The 12,933-nt window shown below is 40.2% G+C and overlaps 1 long non-coding RNA gene across 3 annotated transcripts in view; it reads left to right on the top strand.

Moving 5' to 3' along the window:
- LOC132369068 (uncharacterized) overlaps positions 1–10,724 on the top strand; it is a 199,033-nt gene extending 188,309 nt beyond the window's left edge. For all 3 annotated transcript variants that reach the window (XR_009504239.1, XR_009504241.1, XR_009504240.1), the window contains one exon: positions 9,899–10,724. This is a non-coding gene — a long non-coding RNA (uncharacterized LOC132369068). The remainder of the gene's footprint in view (positions 1–9,898) is intronic.
- Positions 10,725–12,933: the final 2,209 nt, after the last annotated feature.

The following is a 12,933-nucleotide window of genomic DNA, read 5'->3' as shown; positions in this document are numbered from 1 at the left end:
GTACCTTTTTTTTTTTTTTTTTTTAGATTCCATATATATGTGTTAGCATACGGTATTTGTTTTTCTCTTTCTGACTTACTTAACTCTGTATGACAGATTCTAGGTCCATCCACCTCACTACAAATAATTCAATTTCATTTCTTTTTATGGCTGAGTAATATTCCATTGTATATATGTGCCACATCTTCTTTATCCATTCATCTTTCGCTGGACATTTAGGTTGGTTCCATGCCCTGGCTACTGTAAATAGTGCTGCAATGAACATTGTGGTACATGACTCTTTTTGAATTATGGTTTTCTCAGGGTATATGCCCAGTAGTGGGATTGCTGGGTCATATGGTAGTTCTATTTTTAGTTTTAAGGAACCTCCATACTGTTTTCCATAGTGGTTGTAAAATATTTGCAAATGAAACAACAGACAGAGGATTAATCTCCAAAATATACAAACAGCTCATGGAGCTCAATATCAAAAAAAACCAAACAATCCAGTTAACAAATGGGTGGAAGACCTAAATAGACATTTCACCAAGGAAGACATACAGATGGCCAGGAGGCACATGAAAAAATGCTCAACATCACTAATTATTAGAGAAATGCAAATCAAAACTACAATGAGGTATCACCTCACGCTGGTCAGAATGGCCATTATCAAAAAAGCTAGAAACAATAAATGCTGGAAAGGGTGTGGTGAAAAGGGAACCCTCTTACACTGTTGGTGGGAATGTAAATTGATATGCATTTTTAATGAGAGCAGTCTAGGAAGAAAGCCCATTTGCAAGCAGGGTACCACAAGATGGTAGAAACCACTTGCCTCCACGTAAAAGCCAACCTGTTTATCTCCCAGTTATTCATGAGACTGTGCTAAATGCTCGGTGTAGGTTAAACAGTATATCCTGTACATGAAGGTGGCAGATACATTCTGAGAAACACATATATGCATGTTTTCATAACCAAACCCTGCAAAAAGAAAGGGCGGAGCCTCTTCAAATAGAATAAGTAAAGGCTGAGAGGATTTTAAAAATAAAAGTCATCTCGTGAGCTATATTATTCCTCCTCATTGTGCTTAGCTATGGTACAATATTGAGTTTTATTTACAACCTTATATTTTTAAAGTGTAGATTATATTACTCTATTACTACATTTCCTATCCAAAAAATTTAGGTGCAAAGACTAACAATTGTTTTCTAATTTTTATATTCATGCAAACTGTCACTGTTACAAATGCATAAGAATTAAATTCCCTTGGCTATACATTTAATGAGGCACCTAGTGGAGAACATAAATATATGACATGAAATTGGAAAAGCCCCAGAGAATCTGGGCACCAAGGTAGAAAACCTGAAGGGATACTGCCTTAATTTCCCTCTCCAGGCTTTTCCACAGCAAAGCTCAGTTGTCTAGCTCACAGACACTTTCAAACTGGAATGATTTCAAAGGAAAAATGGTCACCGTCTTTCCTATATCCTGTGATGAACTATAATTCTCAGGAAGACAAGAATTTAGGCATACAATTGGATTTGGAAGAAACGTTTTTTTAGCTCCTTATTACCAAACAAGATGGAGTCATACTCGCTCCCTAGAAAAGAATTCTGGGGCAGAGGCTTGCCTTTCAATCTGTTTGGTTTTATAACTTTTTAATAACTGTCCTGAAGATGGCGCCACATGCTTAGCTATGTTACAACCTGCGTCATTGTGTGATTCCGCCTGAAACCAAGTCCCTAATAGCTATACAGATTTACAGAAAGATCTGTAGGAAATGCTACCTTGAAATGATATTCCTATAGTAAAACATAAAGATTAATCTAAGTCACTCAAGGAATAATCTGAACAGATCTTTTTAAAATTTTCAGTTAGGTAAAGGAGTTACAGGAAAAAATACAGCAAATGCTATTTGGGTTACACGAATGGCACATTCCGAAAGCCAAAATCCATCTCTGACCTTGTTCCTTCTCTTTTGTCCCCTCTTTGCAGTCAGTGGCACCACCATCTCTCAAGTTGCCAGAGCCAGAAACTTGAATGACATCTTTGATCCTTCTCTCCACTTTAAACTTCCCCACCAGCAACCCCGCATCCAATATCACCCAGTCCTATCTATTCTAGTCCGTAAATGTCTCTCAGGTGTTTCCCATCTCTCCATTCCTTCTACCACCAGCAAAGTCCGAAAGTCCCAAGTCCCCTCCTCCCTGTGCCACTGCAGGAGAATGTTAGCTGTTTCCCCTTTCTCACAGCTTGCTCTTCTCAGTCTGCTCTCTACCCTCGACCTAGAGTGATCTTTCAAAAGACAGACCCAATCACGTAATCTCCCTGTTCACAATATTCCACAGCTCCCTAGTGCTCTCAGGTAAAATCCAAACCCTTTTTATAATCCAGTTGCCTCCTGCCATGGCCCCCCTTCCCCAGCTTCATCTTGCAACACCATCCCGCTTGTTCTTCGGCCTTCGTCCTAACAGATGTCTTCTCGGTTCCTGATGTGTTCGCTTCAGGGCTCTTTCTTCCCACTGCTGCTGCTTGTGGCCCCAGAAACAGCTGCAGCTCACACCCGGAGTCATCACCACCTCCAGGCATCTAACTCATGCTCTTCCTGTTGGTCTCAGCACAAACACACTTTCCTCATGGGAGAGACCCATCCAGTACATTAGGACCCAGCACGCTATGATTCTGTAACACCCTGTTCTTTCCAACCTTTAATAGTCATCTCATTTCATCATCATCATCCATGTATTTTTCCCCCGCCAGATGATACATTCTGAGAAAGCAGGAGCAGTGTCTGTCCCTAAGCAACATCCTTACAATGACCGCTGAGGCCTTTCACCATCCGCCTCTGTCACCTTATCTCCTGCCCTGGTTGCCTGCAGTTCTGCCTCGTTTCTTTGCTTCAACCTCCTTGCTTGTTCCTCTCTGCCGCTCCCCATGGTTGGCCTCTCTGCTGCTCCTCTAATGTTAGAGGCACGATCCTGCCTCAAGGCCTTGCTCCCCCTCCACCTAGGATGCACTTGCTCCAGTTCTGTGTGTGGCTCTGTCCCGAACCTGCTTCAGACTTTTATTCAAAGGCCACATTCTCAGTGGAGTCTTCTCTGACCACCCAGTGTATCACACCCCGCCCCCCCCAACATTCCAGTCCCTCTCCTGCCTTTATTGTTCTCCTTAGCTCTGTCACTGTCTAATATACTTTCATGGTTTATTATCCACCTCCCTCCACTAGGATGTAAACTCTGTGAAGACAGGGACTTTTGTCTCTCTGCTTCCTTACTGAATCTCCAGCACCTAGAGCTGTGCCCAGCACAAAGTAGTCAGTGGAACTCTTCATCCTAGTCCTGCCCTCGTGATTTCATAAACTAAGTTTTTTCATATTTTTTGGTACGAAGTCATTCTAATTTATGGGTGGGAGGAATTTTATCTTCACCCCGAAAGTCTTCCCTCTTCCTGATTCCTTTAGCTTCCCACTTTCAGAAGTAGTATGTCTTTCTGGTGGGGGTCAGAGGAATCAGAACTAAAAATGTCTTCCCATGAAAATATAAAAGTAGAAATGTACTGATGTCCTTTAAGTTTCAGTTGTTTCCAAATAATAATTTCCTGAAAACTAGGAGAACATTCGGTGTGAGGCCAGATCTACCAGTCTTGTTAAAAACATCTCCTCCTGAACAGCTCCTAGGGTGGTGGTTCCTTATCTTTCTGTTAATTGACGAGACACTCAGAAAAACTCTGATTCCCTCACATCACTGGGGCACATGCTAAAGATTTTTATGTTGAATCCCATGGATTTGCCTAGCTGTACAACCAGCCTGATCATTTGGGTCGAAATGTGAGGTTTCTAAAGCCAAACCAGCTGTGCAGTTAGATGGAGCCCAATTTCCTGAGCAGGAAATGGCAAAGAAGAATCAGGTTAAATGACTGCAATATGGGTACATAGTCATTTTGTAATATTTTAACACCTTGCAATGATCAGCAACTCCAGGCATTCATTCTCACAATATGTTAGGCTGATTCATGGCTAATGATTTATCACGGATGTTTGATTCGGCTTCCATTTTCAGAGTTATGAGTAAACAGATGCTTACCACTCTCTGATTTCAAGGGAATATCATATTGCAACTGCAATTAAGCCCAGTTTCTATATGAACATGTGAAATATTGTTACAGAGAAAACTGAGAATGATCATTTATAATACAAAATAGGAGTGAAAGAAAGTCTCTTATACCAAAATTTGAATTTTTGACAGAAGACAAAGATTCCAGTTAATTAAAGCCAAAGGAAAGAGAACGTTTAGTGCTATGTTTGGTTGAGAATATAAACACAAGATTTGAAAAAGCAGCTCATGTTTTTTCCCCATTACAAAATAGCAAAAGTCTTGCCAGCAAAAAGGAAATCATGTGGGTACAATGAGAAAAGGGGGCTGAAGAGGCTGCTATTTAGTCACCTTTGTGAGGATTTGGGTGACACTTAGTCTGTAAATGGTCAAGATAAAGTTTGAGGAAAGAAGCTAGAGAATAGTAGTCATCAATTGCATGTTCCTGGAGTGAAGTTCAGCAGAAAAGAAAAAGTCTACATGGTAATTTAATTAAAATAGGCATCCAGACCAGCAGAAATGGAGGAGAATGAGAGAGAGATGTGGAATGAGAAAAGATAACTTCCAGAAGAATTCCCCATAATTGGGAGAGATAAGGGTGAAAGAGCAGAGGCATGGTCAGCATTCACAAGTAAGAATGAAAAAAAGTGGCCAAGGAATGAATAAAGTTACAAAAACTAAGCTGTATAAGTGTCTTCCTTTCCAAAAGACTGATCATCAAAATTTGTTAAAGGGATTATATTTTCAAAGATTCTTCAAATTAACAGAGAGATGAAGCCCAAACATAATGGAATAGACCTTCTGGAAAAGAAGTGTTCCTTAAAATTCCAGAGGAGATTCTGCTCAACAGAAGCCTAAATGATAGAACTAGGACTATGATTAATAATAGAGAAATCTACAGCCATTCCTATTTGGTCTTGGAAGTGATTATCTTGATCAGAAAAAAATAGTGTATGTGAGTCCCAGATTTGGTTCAAAGGAAAACTGATTGGAAGGAGATGGTAAATCCTGAAAATAAAATACCTGCCTGGTCCCATATTGGAAAACCTCTCCCTTATATTGATACTATTAAAATAAATTTTTTTAACCCCATGGAGGAACCTAAAATGAAACACTCTGACCCACTTCCACCATGTGGAGTCCAAAAGTGTGAACAAATAGAAATCAACTCTCTCAAAATATGTTCCACTGAGTGCTGTTGTCTGGTCATACACATTGGGAATTTCTGGGTTTAACAGAATTAAGCAAGTTTAGTTACTATTAGGAGAAGCAACCTGCTCTAGTCCTTGGGCATCCCTGTACATTCTTCCTGGCTGTGCCAACATTGCAAGACCCTGATCATTCCTTTCCTGGGCCATTTGTCATGGTTGTATTGCAGTGAGAGGCTTTGCAACACGCAGCCTCAAGGAAGGAGGTAAAGTCTCCCTCTGGGAACAGACTTGAGAAAAGGGGTAGACTCCCCAAGTTCTTAGGTGAATTCCTCAGCTGTAACACAAATCCACTGATGCACAGCATCCCCTGGGTCCCCTCTGCATTTCCTTCCAGGCTTTGGGGGACGAGGGGAACAAAGGCAAACACGCTACTCATGCTACTTGCTGTAATAAAGGTCTTTGTCTCTGACCCAGGAGTTTCATGTCTTCCCCCAGCGTCCATAAAAAGGGGACAAGCTATCTTGTTAGTTGGAAGGGAGGTAAAATCCCTGACCCTGACACTTACTATAGGATTTCTTAGGACAACCGTCCAAGGAGATGGCATGGTACAAATCATTTCCCAAACTTATTTGATCATGTAAATTCATTCTCCTATATAATTTTGCAACACATACCTTGGGAAACCCTATTTTAAGAATACTGATGCAGGTCTTGGTGAAATATGTACAGGACGCAGACTCTGATCACTCTTTTCCTGGCCCATTTGTCATGGCTGGGTTTCAGTGAGCAACTTGCAGCATGCAACCTTGAGGAAGGAGGTAAAGTCTCCCTCTGGGACAGGAGCAGACTTGCTAGAGAAGAGGGAGATTCCCCAAGCTCAGAGGAGAATTCCTTGGCTGCAGAAAGACTTGCCCACCACCCCACCCCAGATGCATCTTTTTCAATGGCCTGCTATGCTACCCACAATTCCCACCATTTGAATGATTCCATTGGTAAAATGCATTTTTTCCAGAAGTTTCCTATTAAAATGCAAACACATTACCTGGAGGTGTGGTACATGAATATATTAATGCTTTAACTTAGATTAATACCTTAACATGGAGGAGATTTGAAGAGGGAGTTGGCCTCTGATGAGAAGTGGAGGGTGGGCTATAAGTTTGGAAAGGTCCTGGGATTAAAATCGTGTGTGGGCAGAAGAGGCAAAACAGAAGCACTGTAGTGATGAGTCCTCCTTTTTCCTCTCATCCTCTCCCCAAATACAGTACTTTGGGCCAGAATTTATGTGTTAAATGAATTACCGAAATGCTTATCTTGCCCCTTTCTTCTCTCTTAAATGTCTTCTTTTTCCTTCTGAACTGCAAATTTGTCAGTCCCACCAAATGAGTAGGTAAAAATCTGGATATTAGTTTTTTTTAGAGGAGGCTTGAGTCAGCATCATTTAGCAGAACAGGAGAGGAACTTTCAGGCTATTGGGCAAATGTTTTCAAAACAAACTCTTCATCCCTTGAGGACATTTTTCAAGGGGCCCCAACAGGATAAGCAGAAGCCAAGGCTTTATCCTTACACTTCCCGACTCTGCTGAATGCCAGTCTTGCTAGTCTGGTGTCTGTGGTTGTTTTGTTTGTTTTACGTGTTTTTGTTTTTTTAAGCAGGAAACTGGGAGGTTTATAGTAAGTATGGCTCAATAATTCTTTCAATTATAACAGTTTCTGCTTGAAAACCATGCATATTCTAATGCTTTTACTTGAGTCACAACTTTCTAGAAGCTGCTACCACAGTTATTTAACTTGTACATGATTTTGCTATGTTCTCATCACCATTTGGGGAAAGTTATTCAGAGAGAATGAACTAGGGGTTTTTGTATTTGCTTTCTTAAAAAAAAAAAAAAAAAGGTTATGTGTCCTAGGCACTCAGGTCATTGTGCTACAGGAAACTAAGCTTTTCCATGAAAAAAAAGTCTTTCTCTGTGGTGTTTACAGCATGTTCCACATACATCAGGTTTTATGCTACTTCAAGGACCAGTACCATGTTATCCTACAATGGCATTTCAAACATCACCATGCCAGATGGGCTATTACAAGAAAAATGTAAAATGTTCCAGAACAGCCAATTAAATTTCTTTGTGTTTTATAACCAGATCTAACAGAATATAGTCTCTCTGGAAGAAAATATTCTTGGATCAACCAACTCTCAGTTCTCTGTCATATTCAGGGGTCATTTGCATTCATAGAAAGCCTCTGAGAAGTGAGCAGGAAAGCTTGACCCTGACGCTGGACACACTGTATAAAGTGCAAGGTCATTTGGGCCTGATGAATTCTAAATCCCCAGGGCACATGAGCCGCCCTTTAACATAATCCTCTTCTGGATTCCTACATGGTGAAAGCTCCAACACAATGAGAAATAAATATGACTGCGTATAGACTCTCTGGTTCTTAAAAAAAACATTTCCAAGCAAACTGTGAAAAACAAGACTGCCTGCAGGATATTTTCATTTCTGATTACAGATGGGACACCCCTTTGGCTCCTTATAATTCACATCACAACGCACTAGTCCTTCCAGGGATTTCACAGCATTTTCTGGCCTAGGAAGGTCATTTACATTCAAGATCATCAATAGATAGTCATTGAACCTAAGAAGTCACCCACTGACAAATTATCACCAAAAAATATGAATATTTTCTGTTCACTTTTCAAAGTCTCCAGAGAATTCTTATTAAAAAATTTTCCTTCCATTGAAACAGATGGAGCAAAATATTTTAGCAGCGGGCAGTTTTTCGGTTGCTTTGTTTCATTTTCTCTCAAGGGTTACTTTTTTAAATAAATCTTTTAAAATAAATAAATTAACTTATTTATTTTTGGCTGCGTTGGGTCTTCGTTGCTGGGTGGGCTTTCTCTAGTTGCAGCGAGCTGGGGCTACTCTTCATTGCAGTGCACGGGCTTCCCATTGCAGTGGCCTCTCTTGTTGCGGAGCACGGTCTCTAGGCGCACGGGCTTCAGTAGTTGTGGCGCACGGGCTTAGTTGCTCCGCGGCATGTGGGATCTTCCCGGACCAGGGCTCGAACCTGTGTCCCCTGAGTTGGCAGGCGGATTCTTAACCACTGCGCCACCAAGGGAAGTCCCAAGGGTTATTTTTTGTTAAGAGGGGAAAATGCATTTTTAGTTTACTCAGAATTAAGAGTTAGTAGTAAAAGCAGGAGTTGCTCTTCAAATACCACTAAAATGGCCCTTCTATAACATAGCATCCCTTATGTTTAGAGCTGGTGAGCACTTTTAATATCCCCTTTTGCTGGTGCCCAAGGTTGCTGGAATGCTCAAGTGACTGCAGACACCTTGTTTAGCTCAGAAAATTCCATCAGGTTCTGTCTCGTCTCCTCTTTCAACTCTTCTTACTCCTTTCTGGCTGCCTCCATTGTATCCCATGGCCTTCTTGGCTTTAATTATGCTCCATCTTAGATGCTGTTGACACCCTTCCCATAGCCCCTAGGACCTTGCCATTTAGCGCATGCTGACCAGACTTTCAGCTGCCAGCACATGCATCTCATTGTAGAGCCCGCTCTGCCCATGTGCATGGGAGCAGCCCTCATCAATGGCTGACAGAAATTGGTGGACACAACTTGATCTATCTTATGGTTTTATCTGTCTGATACCTCAGTAAAGCTGAGTGGAAAAGAAAGGAAATTGGTGTATACATACCCAGCTCCCAGCTCCCTCGCACTCAGTGGAATAACTCTGAGGTATATGTTCTACAGTGGCTTCATGATTTCTCTGGCAGTTTTAAGCTCCAGGTACCCACAGTGGTAATTCCCTGATAACACATCCTTTATTCACTTCCTTTATTTTCCTGTATCACTTCACCATTCCGCTAACTTATGTTTTCTGGGATAACCTCCCAAAGAACTACTTGGTTTGTTGTCCCAGGGCCTGCTTTTGGGAAACCTTAATCAAGATACTGCCACTGTCAGTATTCTTTTCTTATGTGCTTTCATCCTATATTTAAGTGATGTCATACTCTATGTTCAAACTACCAGCCAGATAACATCCCAGCTCCAGCATCCTGGATCCCTAAACATTTTAGGGCAAGGCTGAGAATTAGAAGTCATATTTATACTAGAAAGGTATGATCTCATTAGCAATATATTTTTCTTTTATTATATATTTATCTCCCTAGGTAAATTGACCTGTTATACTAATACGTTAATGATTCGTAAGTCTGTGTCTCCAGGCCAGAGCTCGTTCCCTCTCTCTGTCTCTCTCTCTCGATTTTTGCACATGTATATTGAATGGCCTACTTGTCACTTGGATATACCCACTCCCATCACATTTAGCATAAGCAATCTTTAGCTCAAGAAATTTCCTTTTAATCCTGTTCTGCCCCCAGGCTTTCCAGTGATGCACCCAGTTGCTTAAGTCAGAAACCAGGGAAAAGCCTTGACAACTCTCATTTAACCCATTATCAAAGAGACATGTGTTCAGCTACAAGCAGTAAACAACTCAGTTTACACATCCTTTATTAACAGCAGCTTAAGTGCTATTGCTTTATGTTTCTCACATAACATGTAGATTCAAGGTAGGCGGCTGTGGTGTTGATTCAATAACTTTAAAATGCCTAACAATATTTTTGCAATTCACTTGGCATTGCCCAATGGAATCAAGATAGAGCTGCATCATTTTCTCTTTCAGGAAAACAGAAAAAAGCAGGAGCAACCATGAGTCCACCAGGAAACAAAGCTTTCCCTGAAGAACTTCCGAGCAGACTTCTCTGTACGGCTCATTTGTCAGACAAGCCAGATGACTGACCCAGCTGCAGGGGAGACCAGAAAGTGGGGAACAGGATCGCTATGATTGTATTACCCCATCAAGATCCATTGACTCGAGATGGGCACATTGGCACCTCAAAAAACCAAGAAGAAAGTGAAAACAGATATTGATTAAGTAATTTGCAACATCTGCAACAAACACCATCCTCCTTCCAATCAGACATCAGGTTAAGTCTACTCTAGCCCTTAAATATCTCTAAAATGCGGCTCATTTATCACTACCCCCACTTTAACCTAAATTACTATCATCTATGCTCAGGATCAGACCATCAGACTCTTCATTGTTTCTCTGCTGTATAATACTGTTTCTTCCTTCCAATTTCTTCTCCAACTTTATCCAGTGTGATCTTTCATGGAGTTAAATCTGAACTTGTTATTCATTTGGCTTAAACCACTTCAGCGGCAAACACCAGGCTATTTCTTTCCTCTGCTCATCTGGTCCCCCCTGCGTAGTAGGGGGGGGACCAACCACTTGGTTGGGACCAACCACTTCACCAACCACGCCCACTTACCCACGTGTAGCTAATTCCTAGTTATCCTTTAAGGTTTTCTCTCACTCTTCCCATCACATCGCTCATCTCTCAGCTAAGGTAGGTGCAACTTCATGTGTTCTCAAATAGTGTATTTGTATTGTATAATTGTTCTGTTTAATACAATTCTGTATTATTATTGTCTCATATCGTTGTCATTGCTACTGAATAGAGTTTCTTTAAAATTAAAGCTTTTGTTTCATTCACAGCCGGGTCCGTACCACCCAGCACGATACCTGGCACATAAGCATTCTGTTAATGCTTATTGAATAACAGGTTGATTAATTGAAGAAGAATACTTGCATATTGTTGTTAATTAGGTAGACACCTGTAATAAAAGAATGAACAAGAGACAGCATAACAAAATTACGGAGTGTGGAGTCTGGATCCTTACAGACCATCTCCACAAGGTCAGCTCTGTGACCTTCAACTAGCTAAGTTAATCTCTTTGTGCAAATTTCCTCATACGTAAAATGTAGATAATACTAAAAAGACTGTAATAAGAATTTTAAAAGTTAATGCTTATAATTGTAAGTAATGCATAGAGTAATACCTGGCACATGATAAATGTTACAAATGTTTTTTAAATAAGTAAATAAGACAGTCATGATTCCTGTCCCCACAGAACTTACAGTAGAGGTCAGTGCTGTCCAATAGAAATATAAGGTGAGCCACATATATAATTTAAAATTTTCTGGTAGCCAGATTAAAAGTGATTAGATTACAATTTAAATTAATTTTAAGAATTTATTTAAACTAACACATCAAAATATTATCATTTTAACATGTAATCAATTTCTTAAGTTATTAATGAGATACTTTGCATTTTTTTATTTTGTATAAGTCTTTGAAATCCAGAGACTGTTTTATACTTACAGCACATCTCAATTCACATGCTTAATTTTCATCTGTTACTGAAACTGTATTTAGATTGAATAAACTTACAGTTGAAAAAGTAGACACATATCCAAGTTGTTCTAAATATACTTAATAATTTTTCAATCAATGACCCAATCATTTTAAAATTTAAATTTATTAAAATTAAATAAAATTAGGAGTTAACTTCCTCAGTCACGCTAGTTATTTTTAGTGTTTAACAGCCACATATTGGACAGCACAGGACCAGAGAAAAATATGAGTAAGCGGACAATTATAGAATGTGATGAAATGCTACGTTAGGACAAGAATAGAGTGCTCTGGGAGCACATAGTAGGGGTGCTGACATAGCTTGGGCAGGCGGAATTTATGAAGGGGATTTTCCTGGAGAAAATGCTGTCTGTTCTGAGATCTCAAGGATACGAAGGAGCTAGTAGGTGATAAAGAGGAAAGAGCGTCTGACGGAAGAAATGGTGCTGGATGAGGGGAAAAGTAGCATTTTCACAGACCTGAGCATGTTTCAGAGCGACAAATGCAGAGGGTACATGTGTGTGTAACAAGTGGAAAATGTGTTAGAAAGGAAGACGTGGAAAAGGGAGCAGTTGAGAGGGAGGCTAGACAAGTAAGCAAGGGAGGAAATCATGAGAGGTTTTGTGACACATGTGAACGGGGCCAGACTATCCAGAAGGCAAGGAGGAGCCACTGAAGGATTTAAACAGGGTAGTGACATGATCACCATATGCTTATTAAAGGTCATTCTGGCTACAGTATGAAAAAAGTTTAGAAGACAGAAACCATGGCTGGCACCTCATGCCCATCAGGACGGCTACTATCAAAAAACAGAAAATAACAAGTGTTGGTGAGGAGTTGGAAAAGTTTGCACCCTTGTGCTTTGTTGGTAGGAATGTAAATTGGTGCCACCACTATGGGAGAGAGTATGGAAGTTCATTAAAAATTAAATTAGAAGCATATACCCCAAAGTATGGAAAGCAGCTCTCGAAGAGCTATTTGTGCACTCATGTTCATAGCAGCATTATTCACAAAAGCTAAAATATGGAAGCAACCCAAGTTGCTCATTCACTGATGGATGAGTGGATAAGCAAAATGTGATAGATCTACAGTGGAATATTATTAGGTCTTAAAAAGTAAGGAAATTCTAACACATGCTACAGCATGGATGAAACTTGAGGACATTATGCTCAGTGAAATAAAACAATCACAAAAAGACAAATACTATATGATTCCACTCACAGGAGGCATCTTGAGTAGTCAAAATCATAGAGACAGAAAGTAGAATGGTGGTTGCCAGGGGCAGGGTGGGGAGAATACGGAGGTATTGTTTAATGTGCGTGGAATTTCAGTTTTGCAAGATGAAAAGAGTTCTGGAGATTGATTGTGGTGATGGTTGCACAACAATATAAATGTACTTAAATGCCACTGGATTGAACACTTGAAAAAGACTAAGATGATACATTTTATGTTATGTGTATTT

Source organism: Balaenoptera ricei, chromosome 7, assembly GCF_028023285.1.
Source record: "Balaenoptera ricei isolate mBalRic1 chromosome 7, mBalRic1.hap2, whole genome shotgun sequence".
NCBI lineage: Eukaryota > Metazoa > Chordata > Mammalia > Artiodactyla > Balaenopteridae > Balaenoptera > Balaenoptera ricei.
Note: the sequence above shows the minus strand (reverse complement) of the source record. Positions and strands in the feature narration are given on the sequence as shown.